The 19,012-nt window shown below is 40.5% G+C and overlaps 1 protein-coding gene across 14 annotated transcripts in view; it reads right to left on the bottom strand.

Annotated features, from left to right (window-relative positions):
* The window catches only part of AFDN (afadin, adherens junction formation factor), a 1,642,835-nt gene that overhangs the window by 1,044,169 nt on the left and 579,654 nt on the right, over nt 1–19,012 (bottom strand). The window lies entirely within an intron of this gene.

The following is a 19,012-nucleotide window of genomic DNA, read 5'->3' as shown; positions in this document are numbered from 1 at the left end:
TATGAAAGATCCAATATTGGAGAATGTTGGGATTTGGCCTATGATTTCTGGAGACTTTGAAGTTACAGTCAGCGCATATGCTGATGATGTGGCTATCTACTCTTCCAAATTATCAGCTGCCATGGAATGTATAATTAAGAAGGCCAAGAGATTCGGTACGGTTTCTGGTTACAAACTGAACGTACCTAAAACTCAATTGCTGGTGAATTTTAAGCCAGCTATCCCAATTTCTTTGGTAGTAACCACAGCCACCTATTTAAATTAAGTGCGCAGGTTGATAAGATTCTTAATTTAGACTATGAGCCCCTGTTCCAGTCAGTTATCTCTGAACTACGGTTCCAGAATATGCTTCTCATAAGCATTATCTGCCGTTGTAATATAAAAATAAATGTCCTTCTCAAGTTTTTATAGTTGTTCCGGGCAATCCTACTAAGGGTTCCAAAGTTGTTTTTTTAAGAGATTGGAAGATACCATAAGTAGCTTTATTAGGGCTATAAGCAGGCTAGGCATGCAATACACTTATTAAAACTGCTGTACCGGCACGGGGGCTGCAGCTTCCAGATTTCAAGCTATGTTTTCAGGCAGCATTTGCTGACCGTCTGAGCAATCTGCTTACCCTAGCAGAACCGGATTTATCTGTCTTGGGTTACCACTTGGCATTAGGCCTTAAATGTAGGCTCTTTATTTTTTGCTTTACAGAGTAACAGGCCCTTACTACTATAATTTGGTAAGGCTTAAGTTTGTCAGGGATACAGTAGACATCTGGTGGGAAATGTGTGCCAAATACGTCACTATGGGGCAGCCTGGCGTTTCCAGGGGTCTTTCACAATCGCATTTGTTGGGCTTGGTCAAGATTAGGAGTGGAGAGGGTTGGGCAGCTATTTGACGTGCATAGATTTTTCTTGTTTGCTGGGCTACAAGCGGCTTTTAATCTCAGTCATCTTTATTTCTTTAAATACTTGAGGTAAAGGGACTATTTCCACTATAGATGTAATGCTCTAATTAATCTGGAAGGCTCTGACATTATGTCAAGTATGCTTAAAGTTAGTCGACAATCTTTGATTAGTATGATTTATCAAGGGTTTTGTCAGCATAGGACTGATGACAGCCTTTTCGCAGCTAAATGGAGCAACTGCTCTCTTGTGAGGTGTTACCAACAGAAATACAGAGGGCCTTGGATAAGGTGGAGGTCTCAGTGAACTCTGTAAATCTGAAATTGCAGCAATTCAATACCATTTGTATGCTTTATTACACACCGGAGAAATTCATGAGGCGGGCATGAATCCTAATGCAGATGAAGCTAGCCGTCCTAAGTGCGGTTGTCAAGCAGCCAACATTCTCCATATGTTTTGTGCATGCCCCGCTCTTAAGGAGTTTTGGGAAGGGGTGACTCAATCACTGCATGTTTAGTTTATGAAGCTCAGTTTACCAATATGGAAATAATGCTAGGATATAGAATGGAATATGATACTGGGCTAAGACAGCTTTTGTCTAAACTTGTTGTTTCTGCCAGACTATGTATTGCTAGATCTTGGGCGTCAGCAGTTCCCTTCCGAGCTACCGAATAGTGGACAGTCATCCGGCAAATACACAACTCCGAACAGGCTTTCGCTAGAGCAAAGGGCGCTCGCTCAAAAAATCTGAAAGAACATGGGTGGGGTACAACTGGGACCTACAGATTATCCAGGGCGGCTTCTTCATCTGAGCGAAGGAGCGTCACCCCATAAACAAAAGCCCCAGGCCAGAGCTGAAAAATAAAATAGTGATAACATTTATTTATTACCATTTTATTTTGAGCAACCGACTCATCCACAACTAAGCCTCAGGACGGGGCGGGCCATTGCCGGTTGGCCATTGCTGTTGAGTGGCAGCTGGGAGCTTTGTCCTCTTGGGTTTAAAAAGCGCATGTCTCTTTGGCTGGCCGTCTTTCGACAGCCAGCAACGCATTCACATTCACACGTTAAACCTCTCTAACCCAGCTGTATTTAGACAGCTGGTTAGAGAAAGCAAAGGCCTCCAGTGCTCTTCTGAACGCTGATAGAGGCCGCTCCCACCAATCCTAGCACTGCTCTCGAGAGCAGCACCAGGATTGGCTTGGGAGTCAGGAGTCCGCCTACCTCAACATGGATTGAGGAGGACGTCATGCTAGTGGAAAAGATAAGTGCCTTTTATTTTATATGCTCACCGCCCTTAGGACATGCCAGCCGCCACTGAGATTATATAGTAATACTAGTGAGTTCCTTGTAGACTTAACAATTCTTTCTTTTCTGTATTATGGTACCTGCGTGGCCTCTTTTTGTCCGATTTATGTGTTGTTTATATCAGTGCTTTCTTATATTATTTGCACCCTATTGTTGGTCAAGGGGTCTGTGACCCCTAGCATTTTTTTCCCTCTGTAGTACTGAATATATGATCTGATTAATTCTGACTCAATTTAAAAATTAAAAATAAAGATTTTATATTTACCTCAACATTTCTGGCCCCCGTTCAACAGGATTTTAAAATTAGGTGTAGTGGGTTTAGTGAAGACAATCCAATATGTTTGGTGTTAAGTCAGGAGTTCAAAAGGCCTGACGTTTGACACTTGGACAACTTGACTGAAATATTTTATGTCCAGTTAAACATCTTATTGTTACCATTAAGGTGGAGGTAAAGAGCTGTCTCTCAGATGTTTCCCCAAGTACTGAAATTCTAAATGTCCTTCACAGGTTTATGTACGACATTATGTAATAGTCTAACTAGCCTGAGCTCACACATCACTACTTCCCTATGTAGATGGTTTGACGAGGAGTGTTCTATAGCAAATACAGCACTGTGTAGAGAATTAAAAAAGATTCCAAGGGATAGGGATGCTGTAAGCATTTGTCGGCTAAGGAATAAAATGGCAATGCCTTAGAGAAAGCAATACCCAAGAGAGGAGGCATGAGAGAAGTTAGCCAATGCCAGTAGGCTTGATGAAAGAAAATGGTTTTGGGATTTAGTTTACAGCCATTCTTCACACCCTCTGAGAGGAATGTAATTTGTTCACACATCACACCCAATAATTGGGAAAAACACTTTGAAGCTCAATATAATCCAGTATATAAACCTGCCTTTGTAAATGCAATCAGCTATATGGAGGATTACTCTGTCATCTTTTTTGAACTGGTAGAAGTGGGAGAGCCAGTAACCTGGCTATCAAATAACAAACCCCTGGGGCCTGATGGTGGTCCCACCAGATTCATATTAAATGGCTCCGGTGTTACAGGCCAGCATTTTAACCCAGATCTCAATTAATTTGCTCCGGTAGGTATTCCTTCCTCTTAGTCTCAGTCGATCATCATCCCAGTTTTTAAAAGGTGGAATAAGAGTGACCCATGTTACACACCAATTTCTTTACTGGACTCTACAATGAAACTAATAGGACAAGTGGTTTTACTGAAGCTTTTAGGGTGGGCAGAGGATAATAACATCATCTCTGATTAACAATATGGCTTTCGGGCTGGCAGGGGTACACTGGATCAGTGCTTGAATCTCCATCTCCTTATAAGCAAATATTCTACCACTAAGCTAAGAAGTTTACATTTTGCTGTCATGGACCTTACATCTGAATTTTATAAGGTGAACAGAGATAAGTTGTGTTCCTTAAAGGCTTCAATGGGGCAGGGGGGGCTCAAGAAATTAATCTAAACAGGGATACCAACAAATGTAAAGTAAGATATGGCTCTGAAGGCAAATGTACAGAACGTTTCCGCAATATTCTAACAATTTGGGGGAGGAATTGTGTAAGGGGACAAATCCCGGCCCTCCTTTATGAGGATGACGCCGTTCTGATTGTTCAAACTACCCTTGCTTTTAAGAACCGTATCAAATCTTTTGTAACCTTTATGGATTCCTTGGATCTTTCTACCAACTTCAGTAAAACGCGCACAATGGTTATTGTCCCAAGGTCAACTAAAATAAGGTATTTAATTATTCAAGGCCAGGAATGAATGAGTGTACGGACCTATTCTTATTATGGGGTCCAATTTGATAAAAGAGGGGCTCTGCACCATGTTTGGAAACTAAAACAACTCCTGTTAAAGTCTATTTCAGCCATTTCAGGTTTTGCCTCAAAGGTAGGTAGTAGACCATGACAATAATTTTAAAGGTATATAGGGCTAAATGTGTTTCAGCAGTGACCTATCGTTCCAATATCTGGGGGAAAGTGGATCCCATAAACCTACAATATGTTGAAGATAACTTTGCTAGAAATCTGTGTCTGCTCCACGGAGTACTCCAGCTATTGTGGCACGAGGAGCTTGGCCTTGGGTAGATCTCGGATTTTATTGCCTTCCGTCCTTTACTCAAATGGCTTGCACGCTGGTTTAAATCAGATCTTACATTAAACAGGGATATACGGAGGCTAGAAGGTACTCTTAAGATTAAATGGTTACACTATGTTAAGACTACCTTCTACGCCCTAGGTAGACCTGAACTTTTTGACAATCCGGATTCCATAAGTAAGGAGGATATAAAATGGACAAACTAAATGTTATGAATTTTGTTGGTACAGGCAAGAGACTCAAGGGAATTGGTGATGTCTTATGTGTGGAATCATGTTATGATTAAAACTACTCAGTATATGGAACCATCATTGACATGGGTGACTAATGAAAATCACCAATGTTTATTAACCAGGTTTATTTAGGCTCCGGGCACGATCACAGCAGTCCGGACCGCCGTACTTGCGGGGACAGCCACTTTCTAGGCGACCTGACCGTCTGATCATGACCGTGGCGGTAGAACTGCCACAAGACAGTCGCCACTGCCAGGATCCTGGATCCCACGGGAATAGGAGGCGGTGCAGATGCCAGCACAGCCGGCCCAATCACGACCTGCCTTTCCACCAACCTTGTTATGGTGGGGACCCCACTATGCAAAGGTTGGCGGAAAGGCAGGAAAGAGGCACCAAACAGGACCCCAGGGCAATTTTGCCCATTGGGCAAAGTGCATGCTCTCTGTTTGCACTGTTGTAAGTGCATTGTATGCCATGCATAACATGGTGCATGGCACACAGTGCATCGATGTGAAAGTGGCTGTGCCATTGCGGCGGCATATGCTTCAGGCTCTACATGAACAAAAGCATGCCACGGCCGTGGCACAGCTACCGCCAAACTGCCTACCCAGTGGTAAAATCATAATGCAGCAGGTTAGGATGCTGTGGGTTTGGTGGCGTACTCCCGACCTCCACAACGGGGGTCCGTATTTTGGACCGCCAAAGTCGTAATGAGCTCCTTAGTCTTATTCACCGTTTTTCAGCCACACCGGCTGGTTTGTCTTGTGAACAAATTGTGCTCTTGTGGCTGTGATCAATTTTCACCCATAGATACACTTTATCTTTTTCTGTATTATGTCTTTTGCAACAAACTAATTTTTTTTTTTTTATTGCAAGTAAGTCAATTCATTACATGTTTACAGGATCACAAAACCAACAGAAAGACACCATAGAAACAAAATTTACAGGAAGAGACGTTATAGTTCCAGAGGTGCTCATGGCACAAATACACAATATTGTAGGGCAATAAATCATTAGCCTAACAAAAAGAGATATTCTACCCCTCTAGTTCCCCCTGAATCCATTGCTGTACTGGGGCCCAGATTTTCTCCCCCAAAAGTCTTTACCTGCGTCCTTTCAAAGCATAAATGGCATGTTCGAGATTGTATTTAGCTAGCAGCCGAGCCCTCCAAGTATAAAATAATGGGGGGTTTGGGTTTATCCACTCTTGAGTAATACAGGCACGATAGATAGACATGCAAATAAATGTCAGCTTTTTCTCAACGACTGATATATTTTCAGAAGATACCCCTATCAATACCAGCTCTGCAGTCAATTTACGGTTCTCCCAAACATTAAAGACAAAAAAAATTGTATTTCAGAAAGTATATATGATAATTTTGGACATAGAAAAAACATGTGTATTGCATCTGCCGCCTCCAACAAACATCTTTTACAGGCTATAGGTGGGGATGCTCCCCATTTGGAGATTTTTGCCGGGGTATGATATAGATAAAAAACGGCCATGTAATGTTGAGTTCGGGATCTACCCGTGAGTAGGATAGAATTAGCCATCACAATGGAGTCATCAAACAACACGTTGTTTACCCCCAGATTCGACGCCCACCGCTCTTGTAGTAATATTAAAGGGAAACAACACTTACAACGCAACTATTACAACGCACACCGTTACAACGCACACCATTACAACGCAGGATCCGTTACAACGCATGCCTTTACAACGCATGACATTACATAGCAGATGCTATTACAACGCATGCCATTACAACGTAAGTATTGGTAAGTATGTTATTTTTTTTTAATCATTTTTTTTAAATGTAAATTAAATAAATTAATTTACTTAATAGTATATATTTAGTTTTGGGTTATGGGGTACAGGGGTATTTTTAGGTTTCAGGGCTAGGTATGGGTTTTGGGGTACAGGGGTATTTTTAGGTTTCAGGGTAAGGTTTGAGTTTTGGGGTACAGGGGTATTTTTAGGTTTCAGGGTTAGGTTTGGGTTTTGGGGTACAGGGGTATTTTTAGGTTTCAGGGCTAGGTTTGGGTTTTGGGGTACAGGGGTATTTTTAGGTTTCAGGGTTGGGTTTGGGTTTTGGGGTACAGGGGTATTTTTAGGTTTCAGGGCTAGGTTTGGGTTTTGGGGTACAGGGGTATTTTTAGGTTTCAGGGTTAGGTTTGGGTTTTGGGGTACAGGGGTATTTTTAGGTTTCAGGGCTAGGTTTGGGTTTTGGGGTACAGGGGTATTTTTAGGTTTCAGGGCTAGGTTTGGGTTTTGGGGTACATGGGTATTTTAAGGGTTCAGGGTAACGGGTATTTTTAGGGTTCATTTTTTAAATAAATAATTTTAAATAATTTAAATAATTAATTTTAATATTTTTATTATTTTTTAATATTAGTTCTTTAATAATAATTGTTTTTTTTAAAATAAACTATTTTTTAAAGTATTTATATTTACAAATTAATTATTAAAAAATAATTTAATTTATTAAATTAAATACATTTTAATAAATTACATTTAAAAAAATAATAATATACTTACATATACTTACGTTGTAATGGCATGCGTTGTAATAGCATCTGCTATGTAATGGCATGCGTTGTAAAAGTATTCGTTGTAAATGTATCTGAGTTGTAAAAATTGCGTTGTAACGGTGTGCGTTGTAAAAGTTCGCGATGTAACGTCATACATCCATATTAAATCATCCGGACAGACAGATCAGCAGATTATAAAAAAAGCTTATCTTTCTTTTGATATATAAGGATTCGATGAGGTGAATCTTTCAAAGACCAGCGCGTTTGACAGATGATAGAGTTTTAAAGTAGCTATGTAATTGAAAATATTTAAAATACTCAGAATTTGGGATATTAAACTTGGCTTGTAAATTCTGAAAAGAAATCATCTCATCATTATGCCATAGATCATTAATACTATTGATCCCTTGTTTAGACCATTTTGCCATAATATGATCCCTAAAAATGACATGGAAAATATGCTTAGATGTTAGCGGGGTATACTTCGAGATTTTTGGGATCTCCAGGTATCGCTTAATGATCTTCCATGCCCGATATGCTGCTATTACTATCTTAAATTTAGTTTTTTTATAGTAACTCGGTTCTATATTTTTCAGCAAACCACGAGCTTCTTCCCCTAAAGGGATTTCATAAATAGACGGAGAGTGTGCTTCATAGATGTGGGCTTTAGTTCCAAAGATCATGGGGCTGATAAACTGTAGTATTGATGCTAAATAATAGAATAGAAAATGTGGAGTACACCATCCCCCTCTAACCTTTGGAAGAGTCAACTTCGTAAAAGCTCTTCGGTGACGCTTGTATCCCCAGAGAAATCTCGCAGCCATTCTCTCTAATTGTTTAAAAAATTATTTTGGAAATTCTAGAGGTATAGTCCGAAAAAGATATAAAAATCTTGGAAGTATTAACATTTTCAATACATTATTTCGACCATGTAGAGACAGATGTAGATGGTCGATGCGCTCCAGAGTAGTATTTGACTTTTTAAGAATAGGGGTAAAATTGAGGTTGGGAATGTCAGAAATCGGAGTAGTTAGCTTAATTCCCAAGTAGGTTGCCGTAGTTACTGTATTGAGACCTATTGGTGGATTCTGACCTACAAAAAGAATTTGGGTTTTGGAAGGATTTAACGTATATCCTGAAAAGGCACCGAATTGGGCCGCAATGTCTTCAATCTGTGGCATTGCCCTTATAATATCTGTGGTAACCACCACCACATCATCGGCATATGCCAGAGCTCTATAAGAAGTACCTGCAACCTTCACTGGCATTATTTCTTCATCACGATTTAACCGATTGAGATAGATATCAATATAAACAGAGAAAAGCAGTGGAGATGCCGGGCAGCCTTGTCGGGTACCACGAGTAATAGAAAATGGGGTAGATTTGGAGGATCCAAGTTTGACACAAGACGTTGGTGATTGATACAACACTTTTAGCGCCCCAATCATTCTTGGTCCAAAGCCCTTTAAAACCAGGACATCCCACCAGTAAGGCCATGCCACCCTATCGAATGCCTTCTCGGCATCCAACAGGGTGATTCCAATAGATGTGTTAGTGCCCTGCGCCCAGTCCATCAGACTGATTACTCTTCGCACATGGTCTGCTGTATCCCTATTAGGTATAAATCCATGTTGCCAGCGTGAAAAAATGGTGGATATCACTGAAGACATGCGAGTAGCTAAGATTTTCGAAAAGACCTTGCTATCGGCGTTTATCAGTGATATCGGCCTGTACGATGCCGGTTCTAGAGGTGGTTTGTCCTTTTTAAGAAATGTCATTATTGTTGATTGGTTCCACGACAACGGTGGAAACCCTTTCTGAGCTTCCTGAAATATAGTCAGTAAGTCTTCCTTCATAACTTCCCTAAAAATCCTGAAAAACTCAAGAGGGATGCCATCTGGGCCAATTGCTTTTCCTGTAGCCAGCGAGAGTAAGGCTACTTCAATTTCTTCCCATGTGATGTCAGCTTCCATGGAATATGACTGAGAATCTGTCAATTTCGAAAAATTGGTTTCATCAGCAAAATTTAAAATCATTTCAGAGGAGTATGCCACATTGTCCTGTTTATACAACTGAGAATAAAATTGGCGAAATACAGCAAGTATTTGATCTAATTGTTTATAAACCTGGCCTGCCTCATCCTGTATCGCATTAATGGCATTTAGAGTTTCTTTCTCTCTAGTTCTTTTTGCTAAGATCTTTCCTGAGTTTTCTCCCATTTCGTAGATCTGCGACCTAAATGTCACGAGATGTTCTGCCAGTTTGGTTGCAAATATTTCATAAACCTTTGCCTTATATATATCCAATGTGGTTTTAGTTTGGTCAATATCGTACAATGTAGAGATAGCTGTGACTAGATTTTCCTCCCATTCTCGTACTAGATTAAAATTTTGATCTGATTTTTCTCTAATAATTTTTTTTTTCCGAATTGTATAGGAGAGTGTCTCACCGCGAATCCCTCCCTTAAAAGCATCCCAGATGACTTGAATGGGTGCACTTCCTCTGTTAAAGACAAAAAATTCCTTAATCCACTTCCTCATTACTTCTATATATGTTGGGTCAGCTAATAATTTCCGATCGAATGTCCAAGATCTTAAAGTTGGAGCAGACCCACACTCTACCATAACCTCGATTAGTATTGGGTTGTGGTCAGAGATGATTCGTGGAAAGATTTCAAATGTAACATTATTCATAAGCCCAGAGTTCACAAAAAAATAATCAAGTCGAACTAATTTCTGATGAGGGTTAGAAAAAAAAGTAAAACCAGGAAATAAAGGGTTTTTTGTATATCCCACGTCCATTAATCCATATTCCAGTACTAAGCCTCTTAATGCCTTATACATTTTCTGTTTAATACCGGGGTATGCAATATCTTGAGATATATCTATCCCCCTTTTTAAATGTAAATTTAGGTCTCCACAGAATATTACCAGGGTGGACCAATCCGCAAGTTCCAGACTTAAGTAATTTAGTATCTCCGGATCGTCTGAATTTGGGGCATAGACTGAACATAATGTCCAAAGTTTAGTGTCTATTTGGAGTTCAGCTATCACCCATCTTCTATATTGATCAGACTTAAAACGTTTTAAAAATCCCAGTCCATGTCTCATAAGGATTGCCACCCCCCTTGTAGTAGTGCCTTGTCTAGTACACCCAAGTAACTGCATACCCAGATCTTTAAACAGATTCCTATCATTCCACATAGATGTGTTTCCTGCATACACATTATGTCTATTTTCATATCCTGTATGATTTGATTACAAATCCCCCTTTTTTTTCCTATTGTTAATGCCACAAATGTTCCAGGAACATATTCGTAGTTTTCTCATCTTCAATTAATTAATGATACCCACATTATTCCAGAACAGTATATCCACAATGATTGATACCTGATTATAAAGACACAAAGAACAGTTATATTTACGTTCAACCTCATAGACATTATAGACATATTTCCATTTTTTTTCCCAAATAGAAAACAAGAAATGTGCGCTAGAGCACCAATGACTTTGCAACAAAGAAATACATTTTTTCTCTTTTTTTCTTTCTCTTGACTTTACTTGCACCCCCCTACCACCCAGGTGAACCCCCCTCCCCCCGTCCCCCTGACCCCTGACCCCAACCCATCACGGGTATAAGGACGTAGTCCTTAATATTTATGTAGCAAGAAGCATCTGGTGTCTCCCTACCTCAAGATGGCGGACGCGTCAGCGTCCGAGTGAGCAGCATCGCCATTGGTCTCCCTGCTCAATCTCTCGTTTCGAAGCCTGCTCTATACGGAGCTGGGATTCAAGCTGGGATCTATGGGGATCTATACGGATTTAAAAAAAAACAGTCCACCAGAAATCTGCTCTGATCAAATATACTTGCTTCCCCATATGCGGGATGCGACCTGACCTGCGGTGTTCATTCCGCCGGTCGCTGCAGAGCGCGTGGCGCCTCTTACCTGTTCCACGTTTGAGCTGGAAGTTGGAGCAGCAAGGCGAAGCACAGTGTATTGGAGAGGGACGGAGTAAACGAAATTCTTGCCGCTCCCTGCAGTGTGTGTGGCGGTCTCCTCCTGCTCCATGTAGGAGAGCGAAGGCTAAGACGGACTGTCAAGGGAAAGCAGAGCGGAGCGACAGAAACCTCCGACGGCGGCAGCAACAGGGGAGAGACAACACAGATCCAATGGCACCAAAGAATCCGGCGGCGGGAGCTGCGGGTGGCGCTTCCAAGACACAAAAAAACAAACCAAAGACTAGAGCAACGACAGCTACACAGGATGGTGCCCAAAACGGTGGAGAATCTACGAGGCAGAACACTACTCAGGCCCCTCTGGAGGTAACTCTTAACTACAATTCTGTCTCTCCGAATCCCGTTTCAGATAAACACACTGAGACCAGCATTACTCACCCGACTGTGGGGGATTCTGGGAGTTTTAGGTCTGGAGCCATTCCCAAAATACCGGATATGTTTGCTCTGAAAAAAACGGCGATTTTGGGGAAAAGTAACGTGAACATTACAGATAATTTGACTGTGAGTATGATCGAGCCTGCTGGTACTGGCCCCGGCACCGATACTGACCCTGGCATAGATACTGGGGGGGAACAGTGGTATTACTAAGCAGGGTATGAAGGGGAGCCAAATACGTGTACCCCCATTGATCTCAGGATAAACAACTTTGTTGTACCTGCAGACACCCGCGCCCATAGTGCCAGAGGCATCGCAAGAATTAGTAGAGACTATAACGATGGCGTAGGACACTGAGTCTGTGGATTCTGCGGGCAATTTCTATTCCATGTCTGATCTATCTGTAGCTCTAGAAACCGAAAGTCTTGAGGCTGATGGAGGCTGTGAGAGTTTGGCTGGCTCCCTACCAGAATCGCTCGGCTCTGGGGGAGAAGAGGAAGATGAGGAAGACGAGGGCGATTCTTTACATAGACCTGAATGGGGTGCTGAGGAGACTACAGTCCTCACAGCAAACGGAGATAATAATAATCTATCATCTGCCATCTTGAATGCATCAGCAACGCAGCAGATTCAGGTCAACACCCCGACTAAGTCGCAAACACCCGGCACTACGTTAGATACATTATGTCAGCTAATGATTCAACACCGGGAAGAGAAGAGCTGAAAATCTTCGCACGCAAGGCGCAATCCGTCGACTGCAAAATAATCTCAGAAAAGTTGCAAAATCATGTAATGAGATGTCTGCCAGAGTGATCGAGGCTGAGGGAAGAATCTCAGCAATCAAAGACACAGTGACTAATCAACAGACACAAATTTCGTCACTCGTGGGACTCAAAGATGAGATAAATTGGAAACTGGTGGACTTAGAAAATAGGTCACGTCGGAACAATCTTCGAGTTCTTGGTATTCCGGAGGGGAGCGAGGGGGGGAATGTGAGGCAATTCATTGTAGACCTTTTTTCAGAAGCTTTTCCTGAACTGGTACAGTGGAAGTGGGATATGGAACTCCAGCGGGCACATAGATTCCCATTTCAAAAAAATAATAGACCGGATTCAAATGCGAAACCAAGGGCAATTTTGATATGTTTAAACAATTTCCTAGCAAGAGAAGCTCTCTATGATCTGGCCAGGCCAGATCGAAAAAGAAGGGGCAAAGGTCTGGAATTTTTTGTTCGGCCTGACTATTGTCATGCCACTGTAACGCAACGATGGCAGTTTCGGCAGCTAATCACTTCCTTTCAGGCTAAACGTGCTCAGGCTTTTCTTTTAAACCCTTCTAAACTAAAAGTAATCTTTAAAGAGAAATCTTACTTTCTGACTTCGGAAGCCGCGGCAAAGAGCTTTTAGCTTCACTTTGAATGCAATGAACATAGTAATTAATTTCCTTCTCTGACTCACAGCGGTCAACATATTAGGTTTACTGTCATGTAGTTATGCAAACAAGCAGGCTTATAAATAATTAATAACTGCATTTTATGACCCCATGTTTAATTATTTCAAAAAATTTCTATGGTTTGGTTAAAAAGATATAAGGGGTCACCGGAAAGAGATGAAGGTTGGAGGGAGGAGGTAGGGAGACACCAGATGCTTCTTGCTGCAACAAACTAATTTTACTAAAAGTAAACTAAAAGCAATGAATTTACTAAGTACTAAAAGGTATGAATTTTGTACAGACATGACCGGCTCTATTATATCTGCAACCCTTACCTTCAGCTCCTTTTTACGTGGGGAAATTACAGTGAGAACAATGATGTGATTTTATTCGTTTTAGAGGTTATCATTTCTAAAAATTTGAATTGATTATATGAAATGTTTGGGTACTTTAATTTTGTTAATTGCTAAATGATTAATATGGATGATTATGTTTGGATTTTTTTGAGTTTTAAAATAGTATGATATTTGTACTTTTATGGTTTATGTTACCCGAAATAAAGATTTGACTTATGAATTGTAATGTGTACGCTGCTAGTCATATATGTGATGGGAACTTGTAGTGTACCTTTAGCACACCGCAAGAAAGATTTTTTCAGGCTTGTCTACCGTAAAACCCTTTAGTACTTCAAGCCCACAAAATCAGCAATTATTTACATACAAGTAAAATTACCATAGCATTTCTTAATGGGTCTAAGGGGGGCATTTTATCCTAATTGTTTGCAAATCCCAAACACTAATGCTCTTTCTTGTATTAACCTAGAGTATTCAAAGGGAATCACCCAGTTAAATTATGGTCCAACAAACGAGCAAGAGTAGGCATCCATCTTATCCTTATCCAAGTGGCATCAAGCAAACACAGCCATCAGGACACGCCCTCCCCCAGGCGACCAGGCACCTTCTAGGAGGACACAGGAAACACACCTGTGCTCTCCAATTACCGCTCATTACCTGAACCAATTAACCGATTGAGCTCAGTGTATATATACCCCCAGCCTTCCCATCAGTTTCCATCGACGGGGAGACCAAGAGGACGCCTAAGGGAAAGCTGCTGGAAGCACTGAAGATAGACAGTAAGAGTATGCATGATGCTGTATGTGCCATATGTGTGTATGGGTGTATGGGTGCTTCACTCTGCTGGGAGGCCACAATATTTGTAGTTCTACTTTGTGAGTCCTTTTTAACAAACCAACAGGTTTTTAATCAGGATGTTGGAATCTTTACCACACATGATTGTGTTTTTACTTCTTGTTTTCAGAAAGTCTCAGTAGGTCCTTCCACCTCTGCCCTCCAATGGAGCAAGTAGGCTAGATTATAGGGTAAGGTAAAAAAACAGTCTTTTCTTTGGTTTGCAAGGATACAGGTGTACATGTCACGTGTCTCATATAGACCGAACCACGTGCGCAATAGGTATGGCGCTGCATGGATGGTACAGTGTACTTGTTGTATTCATACTCATGCTTTGGTGTGTATGCTTCTTTTCCTTTTTGTTTCCTTTTTCTACAGAGTCACTCATTCGGTTACTACACCAAGAGGGTTACTTTTAATTCACAGCCCCTTCACACATTAGTAGCAGGTCCATTTTTCTGACACTAGGTGTTGGAAAGTGGACCTCTAGGTAATAACCTCCCCCTTTGGTCCTGAAGAATGCTGCGTACCCTTCGGGGACACTTTAGCAGAAACATGTTGACCCTTAAGAACACGGTGAAGGGAGATTAATGTCCCATATCACCCACCACTTCTTTTAACTACCACACCTTTGATCACTGAATAAACTTAGGATATGGACACGGGTAATGATTTTTAATACACTTTTTCACTCCCCCCACGGCCATCACTTAGATTTAGAAGTGCATCCCTGTCTCCAGGTGTATGCCCGCCCTCTATCAAACCACGTTTTTAGAGGGCGAGGACAGCCGATGATGAAGCATGACACTGGGCGGTGTGAGAGGCCAGTCCGTAACTTTTTATGAGATTCCCCCATTGGCAACGCATCTCCCCCTAACACTGTAGATACCTTTAGGAACACAATCTAGGGGCAGTCTTCTTTTGTGGATTCATCAATCAAATTATGTCAGACCAAGCACCATTATCATGGTCTCATCATGGTGGAATTCCATCGGTTTTCTGGAACCAACATTAAGGAAACTGTTATTTTCTCTGTAACCCTGTTTATTCTGTAATCATCTGTTCACAGCATTTCTGCCATCTAGTGATGGGCATGGACGTTTGCAAGTTGTTTTTCTTCAAACTTGTTATTGAGCCCCGTGGTCTGTTTAGTTTAACACACAATGCACAGGACAAAGATTCCATTTCAAACTTTTTGTGAATAGTTTAAGAGTTGTATATTGTTGAAGAAAGAGTAGTAGGTACTGTGCATAGTGGAACATAACCATGATGAAAACATCTCTTAAGGCTGCCAGTTTCTGGGAAGGAAGGGGGCAAAAAGGAATCTATAGCACTACACACTATGAATAGATGTTTACAGGGTAACATTTTCCTTTCGTGGCATGAGTGACTGCAGATACATACGCTCTGCATATTGTTAAGCAGTTCCTCCCTTAGGCAGTGGCTAGCTAGGAGATTATGCAGATGTTGTAACAGTGCTCTCAGCACTGTCTAGACAATTTAAAACTGCTCGAAGTCTTGCATGTCTACACAGAAGTGTTTAGTGAATGTGTGTGGGGTTGCCCATGTAGCAGCTTTACAAATGTATGCTAAAGGAATATTTACCAAGACAGACACAGTGGCTCTGTTTTCCGTATGCTAGTTTAGGTGAGAAAAACTCTCAACTAGTTGCGCACTGTTCACTATGTGTTATCCAACACTTATCAATATAAACTCAAAACAAAAACTTCAGTTATTTTAATTCATAACTTCATGCTTTTATCATCATATGCACGTTTATGCAAAGTATAATAATAAATCAATTAAACATATAGTCTTCTGATTCTCAATTCTGTACATGAAACATTTTCATTTATAAATAATCACAACGCAAAAATATATGATGCTTGATTTACACATTTTCAAATTGTGCCCAATGCATTTCGGCACAGACAGCGTGCCTTCATCAGGGGCTGATCTGTAATAAAGATGGAAACAATACAACAAGTAAGTGTATTATATGTGATGTGTACCATGGGGGTGTATATTCATTAATGCAATGTCATCATACATCTAGTGGACGTAAGTCTCGCAAATTGCACTGTAGAAATAAACGACAAGACCGAAGAAAATACCAGTATTAAAGTAACCTATGCCAAATCAAATCGATGTCGTTCATAACACAAACAATAATAATACTGGTCCAACAAACACAAACATATATGCTTACCTAGATGGAAATAACTTGCCCTGTAGATACCAATAACAACCAAAACATTCTTATTATCCACATGCTATTCGTGACATAGAATCTTAATGATAAAAATCCAGGGTCCTACCTGCTATTCGTTGTGTATTCCAATCTACAAAATGTATAATAAAATATGGTTGGCAAAATATCCAAAGCGGACTCCCAATGTCCATGAACAATCCATTAAGTTTCAACTCACCCACCTCATGCGCGCTAAATTCTGACCTAAAACCAAAAACAAATACTTTTTAACTTCTAGACATTACACTCTGCTAATGTGACACTCAGTCTCGCGATAAACCAAAATCTAATTTACCTTCTTACAATATCGCCTGTGTTTTAAACAGTAATTCCCAGCCTCGGACTCCGTTATAATCCAAACAGCCTTGTAACAAGACGTCTCGCGCCATTGCTTAAATCTACCGCGTGTGTAGTGTATCTTCGTCAGCAACACTAAAAACGGACTCACACAGTCAGAACGCCAGTAATCCAAGGTAACAAAGTCGCCATTTTAACCAAAGTAAAACATTATAGTCTAGATGCTAACTTCCAACTAAAAAACCGCCATGCAATGTGTACTGTTCAAACGCTGTGTAAGGTTACCGTAATTAACGAAGAACACACTGTGATGCCGTCACATTTCTAAAATCTGTCCTAACCTTACGTATTTTTCCGGAAATGACACTGAAAACGGACTATTAGCTCCGCGATCAACACTTTTAAACCTTCTAAACCTAAACGGCACTAAGTGCGAACTCCCAACTGCAGCTATAACTTATGAGAGAAATCTATACTGTGTTTCTACACTAAACCAAAAACGATGTAGTGTAAGGAACTATGAGATGTTGTCAGACTTAAAACGGCAATAAAAGTTCCAAAGTATACATGCTGAAATTAAAACATGTGAATGAAGAAATGTTGTATTAGTTCAATGCATAATGTAACAACCTCATGATGATCCTAGATTGAACCATTACGATACCTTAATGAAGGATGGAGAGTAACTGGAGATACAATTCAGTAAATGTCTTTTTACGTACACTGTGCATGTAATTAATGAACTTTCATGCTCACCTGACCCACTTTGTCATTGCTTAATTTCAATACTGTCGATATAAGCCAAACCATATTTACTCATTTTACAAAATTGTATGTACAATAAAGCATTAATAAATCACTTGTCAACGCTATTGTTCAGTGTATAGTAATATACAATTGTCATCATTAATATAAACATGTGGATTCGCTAATCATTGGTGGGTATTTCGCCTATGTACATACAAGTGCAAATGGTGCTTTGGACAAGAGAGATTTGCATCACAATATGATTGGAACTTGTGAAATATTATTACAATAACTGTGTATATTCTAGAGTAAGCCATTCAAAATATATTGCGTGAAAAACATTAACATAATATAAACAACTTTTGATATTCTGAAATGTGATAGACTCAAGTAGACCTGATGTATAGAATTGTCCAATATGTAGAACCCTATAGATAACATGAAAGGTCATACCTGTCATTTAATCCCTTAGGCTGCATTGTCTGTAAAAATGTAATCCAATACAGCTCACGTTGCAAAAGACGGAGTCTGTTGTCAGTGCCTGATTTAATCTCTACCTTCTCAATGATAAAACATCGTAATTGGGAGATTGTGTGACTGGACTCTTTCCAGTGGGTGGCTAATGGAGATGATAAATTCTGATTCCTTATCCGGCTCTTGTGCTCATTTAATCGTGTTTTGAGCTTGCGCTCTGTCTTCCCTACATATAGCTTGCCACATGGGCACTTAATGCCATAGACTACATTAAGGGTGTTACAATCACTGCTGTGTCTAAGTTTGATTGTTTGACCGGTTGTTGGGTGTGAGAAAGTGTTTCCAATGATTATGTTATTACAGTTCACACAGTTCAAGCAACGAATAGTTCCTTTATGGTCTCCATGTGGTTCATCTTTTCTCCCTTTCAGGATTTGCCGTATATTGGGTCCTCTTTTATACGCGTACAGTGGTGGTTGTGCAAATATCCCGTTGAACTCTGTTTCTGTGGAGAGTAGTTCCCAACGTTGGTTGACAATCCGTTTAATCTTTGATGAGATTGTGGTGAACTTGGTCACAAATACCATTCTATCCTGACTGGTTTTGACTTTTGGTTGTAACAAAGTGTCTCTGTTCATTTCTGCAACTCGCTCTCTGCTCCGTTGTATGATAGCATCAGGATATCCACGACTTTGATATCTTTGGGCAAACTTCTCGATGTTAGTTTCACTTGTGGTAGTCAGTGAACAAATCCTTTTGATCCGAATAAATTGGGACAGAGGTAAATTCTCAATCAAACTTCGTGGATGAAAACTGGCGTAGTGTAAAGCACTATTACGATCTGTGTCCTTAACAAACAACTCGGTCTGGAATCCTGTGGGCTTTTTCTGAATCCTCACATCTAGAAAATCCATTGTGTTGAGATCAATTTTATAAGTAAATTGAATCCTGGGGTTTACGGAATTCAAGTACTTAATTGTGTCCAGTAATGATTGTTCAGTGCCTCGCCAAATTAGAAAGATATCGTCTATGAAACGATAGTACATCTTGATATGTGTCAACGCTGCCGTTTCAAACACATGTTCAGCCTCAAACTGCGCCATAAAAATATTCGCATATGCAGGAGCCCCTGCAAAGCCCATAGATGTTCCAGTCATTTGAGCA

The sequence above is a fragment of the Lissotriton helveticus genome, chromosome 6 (assembly GCF_964261635.1).
Source record: "Lissotriton helveticus chromosome 6, aLisHel1.1, whole genome shotgun sequence".
Lineage (NCBI taxonomy): Eukaryota > Metazoa > Chordata > Amphibia > Caudata > Salamandridae > Lissotriton > Lissotriton helveticus.
This window is presented reverse-complemented; position numbering and strand designations above follow the sequence as displayed.